Source organism: Glycine soja, chromosome 10 (genome assembly GCF_004193775.1).
Source record: "Glycine soja cultivar W05 chromosome 10, ASM419377v2, whole genome shotgun sequence".
NCBI lineage: Eukaryota > Viridiplantae > Streptophyta > Magnoliopsida > Fabales > Fabaceae > Glycine > Glycine soja.
This window is the reverse complement of record NC_041011.1, coordinates 17,024,050-17,043,337: the sequence shown is the minus strand read 5'-3', so window position 1 is coordinate 17,043,337 and position 19,288 is coordinate 17,024,050. Positions and strand designations below refer to the sequence as shown.

Genomic DNA, 19,288 nt, shown 5'->3' with positions numbered 1-19,288 from the left:
GCGTTGATGGCGTCATCGACCCTCCATCCCCAGTTAGACGCCACGTGAAGTGGAAGATGGCTCGCACGAAGAAAACAGGGGAGATGACGACTGAGGCCGCAAAGGAAATCGCTGCGAAGATCGTAAGTCATTTTCAACTAACCATTAGAATTATATTTCAATATTTTGTGAATGCCATGTACAACTATGTGTTTTATGTGCATGATTCCTTTGAGGATCAGGCAACATAGGGATCCTTCGTCCCCCATGGACGTCAGGATGTTCTCGCCGCTGCTATTGAACGTCCAGAGCACCCTAAACGTGTCCGTGCTGCTGGAGCCGGTGTCACCATCAAGCAATACTTTGGATCGGCTCCACGGACATCCCGTAGCTCTTCCTCCCTACCTCCTGAAGAATTGCAGCAGCTGACCCAGCAAATCAGGGACCAACTAGAGGAGTCCATCACAGAAAGAGTGACGCGGCAGCTCATGGCATCCTTCAGCCAGATGCAGTCCCAGATTCAGTCGTAGATGCAATCTCAGGGACTTGCACTACCTCCCGAGCCCCTGGTTGGTCCCTCTGGTCCTCGAGTGAGTACAAATAGGAGTTGTGTTGATCCCTCAGGAAACGATCCTGAGACGGGTGACTCAGATAGGTGCGGCTTGTACATCGAAGCAGATCCTGCCCACCTGGTTGCCCTAGGGAGAGTTTATGAGGGATCCACTGTTGTTCATAACACTCCATTCTTGCCTGGCCAAGTAAAGGTGGGTGTGGAGGAGGTTACAGATGCAAATGCTCCAGTTCTTGTACCCACTAATGAGGTTTCCTTAGTGGGGCAGGCATTTCACACCTTCCTTGCTTGGCCGACACATCTGGTCAAGTCTTTATCACAACAGGTACTTTACTCTTACTATATGTTTCTTCTTTTTAAATTAATTCATTCAGTGTGCCTCAAATTAAGCCATTTAACTTTGTTTCATGAACAGGTAGCTGTGTCTCCGGCAAAACCACCTCCAAAGCCCAATCCGGAGGTCGATGATCCGCTTTATCTGATGACATTGACCATCCCAGAGCTTTTCTTGAGGCCTTATCAGGTTACATGGGATGCCACAGTGTTCGGGGTCTTTAATCCAGATTTCAGGCTCTACATAAAGCACGAAGACCTCTCCGAAATCGCACACAGTGGTCAATGTCTCAGCATATCAGTGTTACAGTTGTGGATTTTGTAAGTCATTTTATATTACTTTTAATTACCTAAGTTATTGCTTTCAATTCATAAATATTTAACTTTGACTTAACATAAATAGGCATCTGACTGAAACAAGTATGCGAGCGGGGAATTCTGATATCTATGGATTCCTCAAGCCACAGTCCATTCAGAGGTCTGGGCAATCGCAGTTTGAGTCTGAAAGTTACATAAAGACTTGGATGCAGAGTTCAAAATGCGATGTCTATCTTGGAGCCTACCTAAATGGGTAAGTCACACAAAATAACTGAATTTAATTAATGTTTACTAATATACTAACCCATATTCGTCTCCACTGCAGCGGACACTGGCAGATGGTGGTCATCCTGCCCAAGGAACACCTAGTTGTCTAGTTTTGTTCATTGCATAACAGGCCAGACAACTACCTTAAAGGGATTATTAACATGTTAGTGTTCTTTTCAATACATTTGCATTGAAATACCTCAACGTACAACATCAGTTTTTAATTGTTACTCATCTGGAACAGTGCTTTAAAAGGTCTTGATGATGCTCCACAGCCTAAATCAAAGGCTTCTGCTAGGTGGATTGTTGTCAAGGTACATCATTTACATAAAACTTCCACTTATATATATTTCTTATGTGTCTATACACTAGTTGTTTAATTAATATCCAAATTTCATTATGTATTTAGTGTAATAGACAAAAAGGAAGTACTAAGTGTGGCTACTATGTCATGCACTGGATGTCCACCATCATTTTAGGATCTTTTAGGAATAACTGGGAAGCGGTACGTTTATTTCAAACAAATTCGATTTTTTTATAATTTGTATTACATTATTAACTTATTATGATTTATTTCATCATGCAATATTTTAACGATCCTAGACCATTGGAGCCAGAGAGATGAAAGGCGTTGCGGATCCAGTGGGCACAGTATTATCTCCGAGTTAGAGATCAGACCTAGGATTTAGGGACATTAACTTTAGCTTAGTTTACTTTGGTTTAACATTTTTTACATTTCCTATGTAATTTGAACATTGAATTCATTTGTTGATTGTTCTTTATGATAAATCAATTATTCGATGTTTATTATGATTAAAACTGCTTGAAAGTAGAATAAAATGTTTATTTGCTGTGAATTGGGTCTGAAATTGCATTTTACAGGCACAATTTTGGATTTATTGTAAAAACAAAAAGTTTATATAAAAAAAACTTGAAAACAACATTGGTTATTAACAAAAACTGGTGTTAATATAGTAAACAACATCGGTTATTTACAAAAACCGATGTCAACATGCACCTTAACATCGGTTATACTAGAAAACCGATGTCAGTGTTTACATATTAACATCGGTTCTTTGTAAATAATCGATGTTAACGTTTGTATATTAACATCGGTTATCTACTGAAACCGATGTTATATACAAAGAACTACACCAAATAAGTGTATGCATCATCAACATTAACATTGGTTTTTCTAGAAAACCGATGTCAATATATAATATTAACATCGGTTTTACTACAAAACCGATGTCAACGTTCATCATGCATACACTTTTTTTGCTATAGTTCATTGTGTATAACATCAGGTATTTAGAAAACCGATGTTATCGTATTTATGTTAACATCGGTTTTTCAAAACCGATGTTAACAATAATACATTCAACATCGGTTTTAGAACCGATGTTGAATGCCGTAAATAACCGATGTTGAAAGTGTAATTTCTAATAATGGTTAGAGTCCTTTATTTTGTAGGTCGCCCCTCCTATCCTCCTAACAAAGTTGCCTCTCAAAACCGACGTGTGAAGTCCGAGAGCCCACCTTAGCCATGTCCACCTTAACGTGTGCCAGCTCCGAATTTTAGTAAGTACATTCCACCTCTCCAACAAACTAGCAAGGAGGGGACCCAAAAGAACACAATCCAAGTTAGTCCAATTCAACCTCTACCCACACTTCATCACCTTAATCCCCATCAATGTCCCTCATGTTGATGGTCTTCCCAGGGGCACAGAAACCACTGTCGATGTCTCCTCCTATTTGGTTCCTATAATCGTGTCATCCATGGATCGTAGGACATCAAAGCTCTCCTAACTGAGCTAACCCCGCATATTGTCTTCTTTGATGTCTCATTTTGGCTCCTAAACTTAACTTTTTGCTTGGATATCAAATCTCTTATCTACTTGATCATTAACTTGGCTACAATAGCTTACATTGCATCCCCCTCAAGGATACAAATGTGCCATAATGTCATTAGGGTAAGCAAATATATTTCCTATCACAAATATACTTCAATTCTTTTTTATATTTTATTCTCCTATTTCTATATAGTTGAACTTAATACTCCAATTTTCTTACCATACATAATTATTCTTGATTTTAATATTTGTGTCTTTATTATGATGATAATGTTCAAAATTATTATTAATTTTATTTTTTAAAAAATATATTATCTCTATCGATTTAGGGTTCTAGATCTCCACTAACACTAGTAGTGACTTGAATAAATTTGACCTCATGCAACCTCCTCTTGGGTACCCTTCATCATCAACCACCAAGCTCCATCCACATGAAGCAAGGTTCCTTGTTTTTCCAAGGAAAATGGAGTTTGGTAGTGGCATTCTCTTCTATGACCGTGTGTACAAATAATCAAGCATTTCTGACACAATTGGGTTCAAAGGTTGCTTTGAAATCGAAGGGCCTTACGTTGAGTACCTTGCGGAACAGTTTTAAAAGCCTGTTTTGCTCTCAGGACCCATCATACTAGAGCCACCTAACACTATTTTGGAGGGAAAATGGTTGGCATCGCTCGAAATGTTCAAGGGTGGTTTAGTAATTTTTTGTGCATTTGGAACCGAATGGAAGTTACATCATGACTAATTCCAAGAGAAGTTGTTGGGTCTTGAACTAACGAATCTTCCTTTTCTGGCGGTTCTAAAGGCTCCTCATGGGTTTGAATGTGACACATTTGAAGATGCTCTTCCATTAGGGTTTAGGGAAAAGGGTTGAAGGAAGAGGAGTTGTGCACAACGGGTGGGTGCAGCAGCAGCTGATTCTGGCACACCCTTCAGTTGGTTGCTTTGTTACTCATTATGGCGCTGGCTCGCTGACTGAGGCATTGATGAACATGTGTCAGATGGTGTTGCTGCCACAGCCAAGAGGGGATCATGTTGTGAATGCTAGGGTGATGGGTGGGAACTTGAAGGTCGGGGTTGAGGTGGAGAGGGGTGAAGAAGATGGGTTGTTTAAAAGGTAGAGTGTTTGTAAAACTGTGGAAGTTGTGATGGATGACGAGAGTGAGGTTGGGAGGGAAATTAGGGCTAATCATGCAAAATTGAGGGATTTCTTGGGAAGCCCCAATTTGGAGTTTGCTTGTGTTGATAGCTTTTGTAAAAAACTTAGAGATTTAATCAGCTGATTTACAAGCTTTTAGAAAATTTTCCTCTGTAATCTACTACATAGAAAAGGAAAAGAGAGGGGTTGTCTAACTTATCATAAATAAAAATGGGATTTAACCACTACATCAAATTTGATTGGTATAGTTAACATATCTCGTCAATTATTTTAAGGTGCATAAAAAAGTGCACCAATCAAGTTCGATGGAGTTATTTAACTCCATTTTCACTTAAAATAATTTAGACAACCCTGAAGTAAAAAGGTTGGTGGGAGACCATTAATTAGTAAGTTATTATCTGTATCTTTGCATCGGTCTCCATATTTACAAGCAGCATATGTATGTACTATCAATAAATATCTGATTCCACTTAAGCGAGTGTTAGATAAAATCTAACAAATTTAATGATTTTAAGTGGCGATCAATAGTTAAATAGAACCTACTTGGAAGAATTTGAATTGTGCAAACAATATTGCTTAGAAAATATACTGATGATGTTTTCTTATTTGAAGTAAAAAAAAAAAGGCAGAAAATTTTGTGCTTCCAAATTGGTTTTGGTATTAGTGATTCTCTTGTGAGCACCAATTCTAATTTTGTCTATGGTAAAACCAATTAGCAATCAATGGCTCTCTGGCATTTTTTATTAATTCCTTTCACTATTTCATCTGCATGTTTGTTGTAGATTCCTGATGACAATTTGTTCTAGAAGATATAAGAAAGTTGGATTCGAAAAAAGTCCTTGCAGGCTAATTTGGAGCATTTCTGTAACGAACTAATATATGTATAGAGATATATAACAGCTAAAAGATAAAAGAATCAAAGAGCGGTAATTGGACAATGTAGTTTGACACCAAGTAGCTTTTATAATATCATGTGGTGAGTAGTAATATTTGTTATTGGTATGGCTACATAGGGTGTGCAAAAATTACTTCAGCAAAAAAACTGAACCGAACTGGTTCTAAACCATTTTAACCAACTCACTTTTATATTCAGATAGTTGAACTGGTTTAGAAAATCGATTTAAAATCGAACTGATTTTCAATTGATTTTCGTACTATTTTTTTCAAATAAAAAAATTATTCAGGTGAAAATCAATTCAATTTTGCATAAACAATTTGGTTAATCAAATTGGTTTTGTAAAATATTACACTTTTTTTTCAAACTAATTTGGATAAAAATCAATTTGATTTAGGTCCGGTTACAATCTAATTTAGTCTGAACCAATTTTTTCACACCCCTAAGTCTACATGTGTTTTGACACCTCTTCCATATGTAACAAAAATGCCCATTTTTCATACCTCGGTAAGGGATTCCCTTCAAAAAGCATGAAGTATGCTTAATAAATGTTTTTTAAGCAACCATTGTCTCTGACCAGGAAGAGATCATCCTTAGTCATTTCAAGCAACCATTGGTTCTATACCTCATTCTTTTCCTAGCATCATCCTCCAAACTAAAGGCCCGCAAACCACCCTCTGACAAACAACTTACACTTGAGAAGTTGGAAATTGGTCATAAACTTTAGTTAAGAGAAGACAAAGAGACAAAGAATCATCACATTATACACCTATATAACAATTCACGATCACAACTCTTTAGTAAGTGAGGAAATCAATAACATGATCATGTAAAACATTATTTTATCACAATAGTTTATCAGACAGACAAAATTGGCTTGCCCCCCCCCAGCTTTTATTTTAGTAAATAAGACAAAGGCAATCAACATGTTACAATGACCACAATCAGCTCGAGGCTCGAGTGAGATGCGCCCAGGGCGATGAGCACTCTGCTCATACATTGCCTACTCAAGGGGAATCACACCCTGACGCATAGTCAACACTCAAGATGATCCAAGCCTCTCCCGTATGCACCGTCCTACAGGGAAAACTACTCATTGACACCCCTTTATCGACCACATCATGGAAGCTGACATACCTATAGGTTGGAAACCACTCAACCTAGAGTGGTATGATCGGACCACCGATCCAGATGAACATCTGGATGCCTTCCTGACTCAGGCAAATCTGTACACCAATGACAATGCAATCCTATGTTGTGTCTTCCCCATGTCCCTCAAAGGGGTGGCATTGACCTGGTATGGTGGACTCCTACAAGGTCCATTTATAGCTTTGACATTGTTGTCGATCGCTTTAATGCGTAATATGCAACCATCCAACCTCATCGTATGACATATGCCGCACAAGCCAGTCTACGACAAGCAAATGATGAATCTCTCCAAAAATTCATGGATAAACTTGGACGCATTGTCGTCCAAATCCAAAATCTCAACCCATAGGTAGCATTACACTTTATGCTCCTCGCTTTAAGGTCTAGTAAGTTCATGGACAGTCTATGCAAAAAAACCCCTAGTAGCATGGACGACTTGCACAAACGAGCCAAAGGCTACATCTAGATGCAAGAAATGTCCAAGTTCAGGAACGAGGTCAGACAAAAGTAGGACAAGTGAGAAGGAAGCACCAAGACTGACTCACTCAAGTCGGACAAGTGCTAGCCTCTCCCAAAAAGGCCTAGGTACGGGCGTTACACACCCCTGACGACCAATCGTACTACAATCCTTGAGGAGGATTTCAACTCGGAGGTACCCATCTAGCTACCTCGGTCCCGTCCTTCCAGGCCGGGGTTAGACACAACCAAATACTACAGGTACCACCGCAATATCGGTCACCACATAGAAGACTGTTGGGCCCTAAAGGACAAAATAGAAGAGTTCATATAGGGTGAGTACCTAGCCTAATTTGTTAAGAGGTTGGACAACCACCAAGCATGAGCAAGACTTGAAGGACACCAAGAGAATCAGCATAGGAATCACGATGCGGATAGAAGAAGAGACAAAGTAGAAGATCGAGGAAAACAAAGACACCACCAAAAAAACGCGATTGACAACCTCCATAAGAACAAGAGCCCGCCCAACAAATCAAAGGTGTAATCAACACCATTGCAGGTGTATTCTACTATGGAGGGCAGTCTAGCTAGTCTCGCAAGGGTCACCTCCACGCCATCCAGGACATCCACATCAACTATGTCAATACACCATTACTACGAAGTCTTCCTCCTATCACTTTCACTAATAGAGACTTCAAGGGTATCAACCTTATCAACCAAGACGACCCCATGGTTGTCTCCATCATAATTACCAACTTCATGGTGTCCAAGGTCCTCATCAACCAAGGCAGCTCCACTAACATCTTATACTAGAAGACATTCCAAACACTTGAAGTTTAGCTTGACACCATCCATCCTTACATCAGTCCACTCCTTGGCTTCATAAGAGAAAGAGTAGAGAACAAAGGCTATGTCGACCTAATGACCACCTTCGATCACGGCCAGCTCTCAATGAGCTTTACAATCAAGTATTTATTTCATTTATTCCATGATAGGAACAGTGGGAGATACACGTTACACCATGATTTTGAATACTATCTGTGAAAGTGATATGAGGGAGACTTTGTTGTAATGGTGCATCAATAAAATTGATGTCGATGTCTCAAATAGTGAGTAGATGGCGTTTTTGGGACTGGCTAGACCGTTCTCCATAGGAAAATATGCCCATAATGGTGTTGATTACATCTCTGATCTGTTGGGTGAGTTATTGTTCTTGTGGAGGTTGTTGCTCACGCTGTTGCTGTTGGTGTCTTTGTCTACCTCAGTCTTCCGCTCTGTGTCTTCTTCTGTCTGCTTCATGGTTCCTATGCTGCTCCTCATGGTATCCTTCAGGTCTTGCTCCTACTTGGTGGTTTTTAAGCCTTTTGACAAACTGGACTAGGTACCTAGCTTGTATAAGCTCTTATATCTTGTCCTTTAGGGCCCAACAATCTTTTGTGTTATGACCAATACCGTGATGATACCTACAATATTTGGTTGCATCTAACCCCGGTCTTGGAGGTATCGTCAGGGGTAGCTAATGGGTACCTCCAAGTTGAATGCTTCCTCCAGAATTGTAGTGTGATTGGTCGTCAAGGGTGTGTAACGCTCGTACCTAGGCCCTTTTAGGAGAGGCTGGTGCTTGTCTGGCTTGTGCCTCTTATCCGACTTGTGAAAGTCGATCTTGGTGATTCCTTCTCGCTTTTCACGCTTTTGTCCGGATTATCTAATTTCATTCCTGAATATGGACATTTCTTCTATCTGGATGTAGCCCTTGGCTTGTTTGTGCAACTCGTCCATGCTATCAGGGGTTTTTTTTGCACAAACTATTTGTGAACATGCCGAGTCGTAGGGCGAGAAGCATGGAATGCAATGCTACCTCTGGGTTAAGATTTCTCATCTGGACAGCTGTTCACCCAAATCTGTCCATGAATTTTCTAAGAGACTCATCATCTGCTTATCACAGACTAGCTAAGGTAGTTAGGGTCATGTGGTGAGATCTGCTGGTTGTGTACTGCGTACTGAAGCGTTCACGAGTGTGTAGAAGCTATCTATGGATCTAGGTGTGAGTCCACCATACCAGGTCAATGCCACCACCTCAAGGGACGTTGGGAAGACACAACATAGAATCACATCGTCATTAGTGTATAGGTTCACCTGAGTCAGGAAGGCATCCAGATGCTCATTTGGATCTATGGTTCCATCACACTGCTCGAAGTTGAGTGGTTTCCACCCCAAGGGTATGTCAGCCTCCACAATGCGACAAGTAGTATGCCATGTTGGACGGTGCATATAAGAGAGACTCAAGTCATATGTAGTGTTGATTGTGTGTTGGGGCTGTGATTTCCCTTGAGTGCGCTCAGGCAAAGTGTGAGCGGAGTGCTCTTCGCCCTGGTGGTGTCCGATACGAGCCTCCAACTAATCATGGTTAGCCTTTAGCTTTCTCATCTCAATGCGGTTTTGGAGTTATTGAGGAGTTTTTGCGTCTGTCATAGCTGCCAAATAAGGATGGGAGTCTTCAAAAGGGGTTTCATGTTTGAGGCTAGACTTAGTGCTAACCATGGATGAATAAGATAGAGTTAACAAAAGACTATAGTGTATGTTTTACCACGACCCCAAGGTGGACACCAAATGTACTTAACAAAATCCGAAGCTGGCACACGTTTGGGTGGATGTGGCTAAGGTTGGCTCCTAAACTTCACACGTCGGCTTTGACAGGCACCTTTGTTAAGAGGAAAAGAGGGGAGACCTGCAAAACAAATGACTCTGATACTCAAGTAATTATATTAGATAGGAGATAATGCAAGTATATGCTTAAATGTAGGCTCGAGTAAGCAATAGAGGGAGATGTGCATAAGCGTGTTGCTCGTGTGCTGGAGTGTGTCAGATTGTGTTAAGGGTTTGATGGAACCTGGTATTTATAGGAGTGGAGTGTAACTGTAGCTCCTTATGGTGTAGCTGCATGTGGAGCTTGTAGGACTTGGATCTTCTTCATCAATGGATTCCTTTGCTTCTTGAAGGTCATGGCAGCAGAATGGAGAAGGAAGAAAGATGATTGGAGACGCCACTTCAAGGAGAAGATAAGTCAAGAAGAAGCTCACTACCATAGGAAGCCATGGACAAGAGCTTGAAGGTAGGAGAAGATGAGTGGAGGGAGAGGTGTTTGATCAGCTGGCCTCGGAAAAATTAAGAAGGGGAGGTTGAATTAGTTATGAACGTGTCTTGACTAATTAAAGATTATCCTTCTTAATATATCTGGATTCAATTAGGCTATACGACTAAGTTATGAGGAAGTAAAGAGCAAAAACAATAACTTAGACAAAAATAAAGCGAAAATAAAAGTACACAGCGGAAAAGTAAAGAGTGTAGGGACGAAGAAGACAAACACAAGATTTATACTGGTTAGGCAACAACCTGTGCCTACATCCAGTCCCCAAGCAACCATCGGTTCTTGAGATTTCCAATAACCTTGTAAAATCCTTTACAAGCAAAGATCCATAAGGGATGTACCCTCCCTTGTTCTCTTTGAACAACCAAGTGGATGTACCCTCCACTTGAACTGATCCACAAGAGATGTACCCGCTCTTGTTCTAAGTATTACAACCCAAGTAGATGTACACTCTACTTGTACCACAAAGGATGTACCCTCCAATGTGTTAAGACAAAGAATTCTTAGGCAGTTAGTCCCTTAAATCTTTGTAAAGGGAAACAAAAGATATCTCAGGCGGTTAGTCCTTTGAAACTATTGGCAAGTGGAAGTGTAGAAGCAAGCTTCATTGCTTCATGATGATGAATCAAGATTGATTCAAGGTGTTTTGATGATAACAAAGATGATGACAAAAAAGAATGATTTCAAGATTGAGTCAAGAAAAATTCAAGAATCAAGAGAAAGATTAAAGAGAAGTTTCAAGTTTTCAAGAATCAAGAACAATCAAGATCAAGATTCAAGACACAAGATTCAAGAATCAAGAAAAGGCTCAATCAAGATAAGTACAAAAAAGTTTTTCAAAACATTGAGTAGCCCATGAAGTTTTCACAAAAGCTTTTACCAATGAGTTTTTACTCTCTGGTAATCGATTACCAGTTTACTGTAATCGATTACCAGTGGCAACTTTTGTTTTCAAAAAGCTTTCAACTGAATTTACAATGATGACAACAAAAGGGAGGGTACATCCCTTGTGGATCTTTGCTTGTAAAAGGTTTTTTACAAGGTTGAAAGAAATCCCAAGGACCACAGGTTGCTTGGGGACTGGAGGTAGGCACGGGTTTGTGCTGAACCAGTATAAAAATCCTTGTGTGTTTGTTTCCTTCTTCCCTACTCTTTTACTTTCCGCTGAGCATTTAATTTCCGCTTTTACTTTCTGTTAAGTTTCTCTTCTACTCCTCTTTCTCTTAAAAATTTAGTAAAAGCCTTAAAAGAGTAATTTTTTAATTAGTAAAGGTTTAGGAATAATTAATTCAACCCCCCCTTCTTAATTATTCTGAGGCCACTCGATCCAACAAGTGGTATCAGAGCAGGTTTCTTGTAGAAAGTCTAATAACTTCAAGATTAATGGACTCTTTAGATTCTTTGTCTTTCAAAAGTATTTTCAGGAACAGGTTATTCCAAGATCATGATGAAGACCAAGTCAATTTGTGTCTCATGACAAAATCTGATGAGAATAACAAAGAAGATTCTGTAAAGAAGAAATGGTACATAGACAGTGGATGTTCCAAGCACATGACAGGTGATGTATCCAAATTCACAACTATTTCTCCCAAGAAAAGTGGACATGTTACATACGGCGACAACAATATTAGTAAAATCTCAAAAGAGGTAACATCTAAGCCATCTCTATGAATTAAGGTATGAGTAGTATTTTCAGTTAATTTATTTTTGTGGCTAATAGAAAATAATTGTTGAAATTGTTTGATTGTGTTTACAATGTTTGATTAACTATATTTAGTTTTAATTTTGAATATATATGATTAATTGAATTTTGTTTAATGCTGGAATTGCTTATGTTTTGTTTGTTTTGACATGATAGGATAATTGAATTAAGTAAATAATTACCATAATATGTGTTGATAATTGTTATTTGATACTTAAATTTCAATGTTTAATTCTCTGGTAATCGATTACCACTATGTGTAATCGATTACAATAGAATAGACTTAGTTCTATAAATTGAAGATAAGTTCAAAATTATTTGATTATGTTAAAATTTATTATGATTAATTAACTGTATTTAGTTTAAATAATTTCAATATACATGATTGATTTTTTGTCTTTGGTAATTGTGTCCAAGTAGTTGGAAGTTTGAAAATTAAAATTTGGAAGTTATTGGAAGTTTCAAAATTAAAATTTGGAAGTTGAAAGTTGAGAATGAAAGTAGAAGTTATTGGAAGTTGGAAGTTGAAAAAGGAAGTTACTAGAAGTTGAAATTTGAAATTTAAAATTTAAAATTTAAAATTTAAAATTTAAAATTTGAAATTTAAAATTGAAATTTAAAATTTTTTATATTTGAATTTTTATAAAAGTATTATGCACAGTTAGTTGATTATTAATTAAATTTAATTAATTTGAAATGTTTGATGATTGATTGTGCTTAAAAGTTATGTTTATTATTTTGATAATATATATTTTTAAAATGATTATGCATGATTTTTTATGTGATATGTGATTAGTCATTTATGAATGGTTATGTATGGTTTTATATCTCTTGTATGATTCTTGCATAATTTTTAATATGACATGTGAATTACTTGCTAAGGCTCATTCATAAAGTTTTTAAAATCCATTATGTTATATTTATTTATTCTTATAAGAATTTTCATATATAAAGTATCTTTTTGATTCTGAAAAATGTGTTATCAAGCATGAGCATGATAAAGATATTGAGCATGTAGGTTTCAGAGAAAATAATGATTACATTATTGACTGAGTTCTTTGAACTTTCTAAGTTTTTAAATTTTCTTTAACAAATCTGAATGTTTGATGATGCATGTGATCTATATCCTTCAATCCTTGTATAATTCTTGTTTGATATGTTTGAATTACTTGATTGATTGTTCAAAATATTTCTTATGCTTTTCAAAACTATTATATTTTATTTCAAATAAAATTATTTTGATGTAATGAAACAATATGTTAAAAAGAACTCATCTTGGTATGTGTTGATAGTCAATTAGCACTTAGTCTTAGGAAAAAGGTGACTGTGTTTTAAAATTTGTAGATACTAAAAACCAACTTGTAGACATCTTCACAAAACCACTAACTAAAGACTCTTTCTACACCATAAAAAGAGAATTAGGACTAATAGATGTTAGTGACTTATCAAAATAAATCTTTATATTGTTATACTATTTGAACAATTTACTATTTCCCTATTTGCATGGTATGTTTGAACAATTATTAAGTATGTTATTTGACTATGTGGAGTTATTAATTTATCTATGCATGGTTGTTGGCTTCATGGTTTCATAGTTCTTGCTTCTTGCTTCATGATTTGGTTGATTTTTTTATGAACATTAAATGGATGTTTAAATTAAATTTATTTAATACGCACTTTGGCTTTTTGTTGATGCCAAAGGGGGAGAGAAATGGGATTAAATCAAGAATTCACATGAGTAATCAACTTATTTTTAAGATAAGCATAAATTCAAAAACAAAGGGGGAGCATTTATAAGAGTGATCAACTAGGAAAAAGTGTGTGTGTGTTTCTTGATTTCAGAAGTTGTCATCATCAAAAAGGGGGAGATTGTGGAAGCAAAGCTTCATGATGAATCAACAATGATTCAAAGATGTTTTGATGATAACAATGATGACAACAAAAGATGATGAACAAAAAGCTCAAGAGAATCAAGAACAAGTAAAGAGTTCAAGAATCAAGAAGAATTCAAGATTCAAGAAGAAAGCCTACAAACAAGAATCAAGATCAAGATTCAAGACTCAAGATTCAAGAATAAAGAAAAGACTCAATCAAGATAAGTATTAAAAAGTTTTTCAAAACTTTGAATAGCACATGAGTTTTTGACAAAACCTTTACCAAAGAGTTTTTACTCTCTGGTAATCGATTACCATATTGTTGTAATCGATTACCAGTAGCAAAATGAGTTTGAAAATGTTTTCAAACTGAATTTACAATGTTCCAAATATTTTCAAAAGGCTGTAATCGATTACAATGTTTTGGTAACCGATTACCAGTACCCTTGAATGTTGAAATTTAAATTTAAATGTGAAGAGTCACATCCTTTCACTCAAAAGCTTTGTGTAATCGATTACACTTATTTGGTAATCGATTACCAGTGTTTGTTTCTGAAAAATCTAAAGATGTAACTCTTCAAAAAGGTTTTGACTCTTTCAAATGGTTTTTATGTTTTTCTAAAAGTTATAACTCTTCTGAATGGCCTTCTTGACCAGACATAAAGAGTCTATAAAAGCAAGGCTTTGTTTTGCATTTTCTAACAAGTCTTTCTAAACAATCTCTTACAATCCTTTACAAGCCTAGAATCTCTTTAAACTTCTTCTTCTTCATCTTTGTATCAAAAGCTTTATGAAGTTTTCTGGTTTTCCAAACCTTGAAAACTTGTGCTATTCATCTTTTCATTCTCTTCTCCCTTTGGCAAAAAGAATTCGCCAAGGACTAACCGCCTGAATTCTTTTTGTGTCTCTCTTCTCCCTTTTCCAAAAGAACAAGGAACTAACCGCCTGAATTCTTTTGTGTCACCCTTCTCCCTTGTCAAAGAATTCAAAACGACACAGTCTGAGAATTCTTTTGATTCTTCCCATTCCCTAATACAAAAGCACTCAATCAAGATAAGTACAAAAAAGTTTTTCAAAAACATTGAGTAGCCCATGAAGTTTTCACAAAAGCTTTTACCAATGAGTTTTTACTCTCTGGTAATCGATTACCAGTTTACTGTAATCGATTACTAGTGGCAACTTTTGTTTTCAAAAAGCTTTCAACTGAATTTACAATGATGACAACAAAAGGGAGGGTACATCCCTTGTGGATCTTTGCTTGTAAAAGGTTTTTTACAAGGTTGAAAGAAATCCCAAGGACCGCAGGTTACTTGGGGACTGGAGGTAGGCACGGGTTTGTGCTAAACCAGTATAAAAATCCTTGTGTGTTTGTTTCCTTCTTCCATACTCTTTTACTTTCCGCTGAGCATTTAATTTCTGCTTTTACTTTCTGTTAAGTTTCTCTTCTACTCCTCTTTCTCTTAACAATTTAGTAAAAGCCTTAAAAGAGTAATTTTTTAATAGTAAAGGTTTAGGAATAATTAATTCAACCCCCCCTTCTTAATTATTCTGAGGCCACTCGATCCAACAGAATTTACAACGTTCCAATCAATTTCAAAATGGTGTAATCGATTACAATATTTTGGTAATCGATTACCAGTGTGTTTGAACGTTAAAATTCAAATTCAAATGTGAAGAGTCACATCCTTTCACAAAAATGCTTTGTGTAATCTTTTACATACATTGAATACATTGATTTCAATCGTTTACAACCCTTGAGTCTCTTTGAACATCTTCTTGAATTTCTTCTTCTTCTTCCTTTGTCAAAATTTTTCTAAACCTTGAAAACAAAAGTGTGTTATTCATATTTTTCATTCCCTTCTCCCTTTGCCAAAAAGAATTCGCCAAGGACTAACCGCCTGAACTCTTTTTGTGTCTCTCTGCTCCCTTTTCCAAAAGAACAAAGGACTAACCACCTGAATTCTTTTGTGTCTCCCTTCTCCCTTGTCAAAGAATTCAAAATGACACAGTCTGAGAATTCTTTTGATTATTCCCTTTCCCATAAAAAAAAGATTTCAAAGGATTAACCGCTTGAGAATTCTTTTGTTTCCCCATTCACAAAGTTTCAAAGGACTAACCGCCTGAGAACTTTGTCTTAACACATTGCAGGGTACATCCTTTGTGGTACAAGTAAAGGGTACATCTACTTGGGTTGTTGTGACTGAGAACAAGAGAGGGTGCATCTCTTGTGGAGCAGTTCAAGTGGAGGGTACATCCACTAGGTTGTTCAAAGAGAGCAAGGGAGGGTACATCCCTTGTGGATCTTTGCTTGTAAAGGAATTTACAAAGTTGAAAAGAAATCTCAAGGACCGTAGGTCGCTTAGGGATTGGATGTAGGCACGGGTTGTTGTCGAACCAGTATAAAACTCTTATGTGTTTGGCTTCTTCTTCCCTACTCTTTTAATTTCTGTTGTGCACTTTAATTACCGCTTTTACTTTTGGTTAAGTTTATATTTATGTTCTTTGCTTTCTTAACAACATAGTAAAAGCCTAAGAGAGGTAGATTTTTAATTAGTAAAGTTTCAGTAATAATGAATTCAACCCCCCCCCCCCCCACTTCTTAATTATTCTGAGGCCACTTGATCCAACAAGTGGTATCAGAGCATGTATCTTGTAGAAAGTTTAACCACTTCAAGATTCATGGCCTCTTCAAATTCTTTGTTTCCTGAAGGAAATTCCATTCATAGACCACCTATCTTCAATGGTGATGGTTACCACTATTGGAAAACCCGTATGCAGATTTTCATTGATGTCATAGATTTAAACATTTAGGAAGCAATAGAAATAAGACCTTACATACCCACTACTGTAGTAGATGTAAGCATTACTACCACAACACAAAAACCTAGAGATAAGTGGACAGAAGAAGATAGAAGAAGAATCTAGTATGATCTTAAAGCCAAAAACATTATTACTTCAGCCCTAGGAATATATGAGTATTTTATGTTGGATCAAGTGGCCTCAGAATAATTAAGAAGGGGGGGTTGAATTAATTATTACTAGACCTTTACTAATTAAAAATTACCCTTCTTAGGCTTTTACTATGTTGTTAAGAAAATAAAGAATAGAAAAGAAATTTAACCTAAAGTAAAAGCTGGAATTAAAGTGCACAGCGGAAATTAAAAGAGTAAGGAAGAAGGAGACAAACACCCAAGAGTTTTATACTGGTTCGGAAACAACCCGTGCCTACATCCAGTCCCCAAGCGACCTGTGGTCCTTGAGATTTCTTTTCAACCTTGTAAAAATCCTTTTACAAGCAAAGATCCACCAGGGATGTACCCTCCCTTGTTCTCTTTGAACAACCTAGTGGATGTACCCTCCACTAGAACTGATCCACAAGAGATGTACCCTCTCATGTTCTCATTCAACAACCCAAGTAGATGTAGCCTCTACTTGTATCACAAAGGATGTACCCTCCAATGCGTTAAGACAAAGTTCTCAGGCGGTTAGTCCTTTGAAACTTTGTGAATGGGGAAACAAGAGAATTCTCAGGCGGTTAGTCCTTTGAAATCTTTTGTTTATGGGAAAGGGAAGAATCAAAAGAATTCTCAGACTGTGTCGTTTTGAATTCTTTGACAAGGGAGAAAGGAGACACAAAAGAATTCAGGCGGTAAGTCCTTTGTTCTTTTGGAAAAGGGAGAAGAGAGACACAAAAAGAATTCAAGCGGTTAGTCCTTGGCGAATTCTTTTTGGCAAAGGAAGAAGGGAATGAAAAAGATGAATAGCACAAGTTTTTGAACAAAGAACTTTTCTTGGAAGAAATATTTTTGAACAAAAACTTTTAAAAAGATGAAGAGAAGATGAAATAAGAAAGTTCTGAAAGAAATGAAAGAAGATGTTGAAAGATAGATTGAAAGATAGAATGGTTGAAAGAGACGATAGATCTGAATGAGATTGTTAAAATGTTTCATGCCAAGGTCACAAATTTATAGTTTCTTGATGACTCAAGTCAAAACTTGTAACTCTTGGCAATTGTGGCGTCCCCAAAATAATGACTGGTTTAATAGTAATGATTTAATTAACAAAAACCATGGTAATTTTTTTTTTTTTTTCTTTTCCTTTTCATTTCTTTCTCTTTTCACTAAAACAAGTTTTCGAAGGAAAATCCTCACTACAGAGTCCTGAATGGCCAGTTCACAACTCTGTTCGGAGTCATTTCTTTCTCACTGCTCATAATCTCTAAACTATTTTGCTTTTTTAAAAGAAAGAACGTACCAGCCACTACTTTAGGTCATCACGTGAAAATAAAAGAATAAAATACGGTCGATAAACTCTTTTACAAATAAAGTTACTAACGCTTTCTTTTCAAAGAACAAGATCGATCATAAATGCATTCATCATTTAAAGCTGTCCAAAATATGGGAGTTTTACAAAATATATAGTGTTATCCAGAGCAAAGGTGTCCATAGTGGTGGCTTCAGCCACATGTATACAATCATCAAATGCCTATACATCAGGTCTACCCATACAAAAACAAAAGAGTAAACCTAACAGTTAGTCCTAGATACACCCACCCTCAAAATATACAAAACGAATCCAAAAAGTTGTCCACTAGGACGAAGAGCCTCCGCTGATCGCCATCTCCCTCGGGCCACTATCCTCCGTAGAGTCTGCCTCAGATGCCGACATGACTTCCTCGGGAGAATCCACCTCAAGAAGTGGATCCTCATCACCCTCTAGAAAGTCAAGGGCATCCACAGCAGGCTCAGGAGGTAGCTCCTCCAGGTCCTCCTCAGGGTCTTCCTCGGATGACGTTACCTCGATCACTCGAACGGGCTCCACTAGACGATATGGTGTAGGCGTGGGTAGTATCCACTCCACAGTGCGCTGAAGCGTCCGTGCAGGTTCCTCTGGATGCACCAAAGAAGTAGCCGTGAATCGAATGGTGCCCCGAAATCGGCACCTCGTGTTGCCTTCGAGGGTCTCCCAAGCTCCCTCTAGGCACTCCATCTCTACTCGATCACGGATTAGCTGCACCGCCATCACGATCTACAAGAAGGAAGAGAAAGGGGTAGACTCTTTCACAAGAATCTAACTGTGCTGCACACAATGCGTCTCATAACATTACATGCAATAAAAGGGGTATTTAAAGGCTTTCCATCTCTGGTAATCGATTACACAGCCTTGGTAATCGATTACCAGAGGCTAAACTTGAATTACACAGCCTCAGGACATGAAATATGCAATAATACACTGTGTAATCGATTACACATGCCTGGTAATCGATTACCAGTGACCCATTCCTCTGTGTAATCGATTACGCAGGCTGGTAATCGATTACCAGAGGCTTCCATCAACTCCCAGTTCCCTTTTTAAGCCTGGTAATCGATTACACCACTTGGTAATCGATTACCAGAGGCTTCCTTAGCTTCCTGACCTCGTTTTCAAGCCTGGTAATCGATTACATCCCCTGGTAATCGATTACCAGAGACCATCTTAGCCCCCTGTCTTCATTTTTAAGCCTTGTAATCGATTACCCACCCTTGGTAATCGATTACCAGAGACCATATCTCACATATCAATCAAGTTTCACAGCTGGCCAGCCACC

The 19,288-nt window shown here is 37.5% G+C and overlaps 1 pseudogene; it reads left to right on the top strand.

The window, feature by feature from the left end:
* The first annotated feature begins 509 nt into the window (after positions 1 to 509).
* Positions 510 to 4,601, top strand: LOC114371476 (annotated as a pseudogene).
* Positions 4,602 to 19,288: the final 14,687 nt, after the last annotated feature.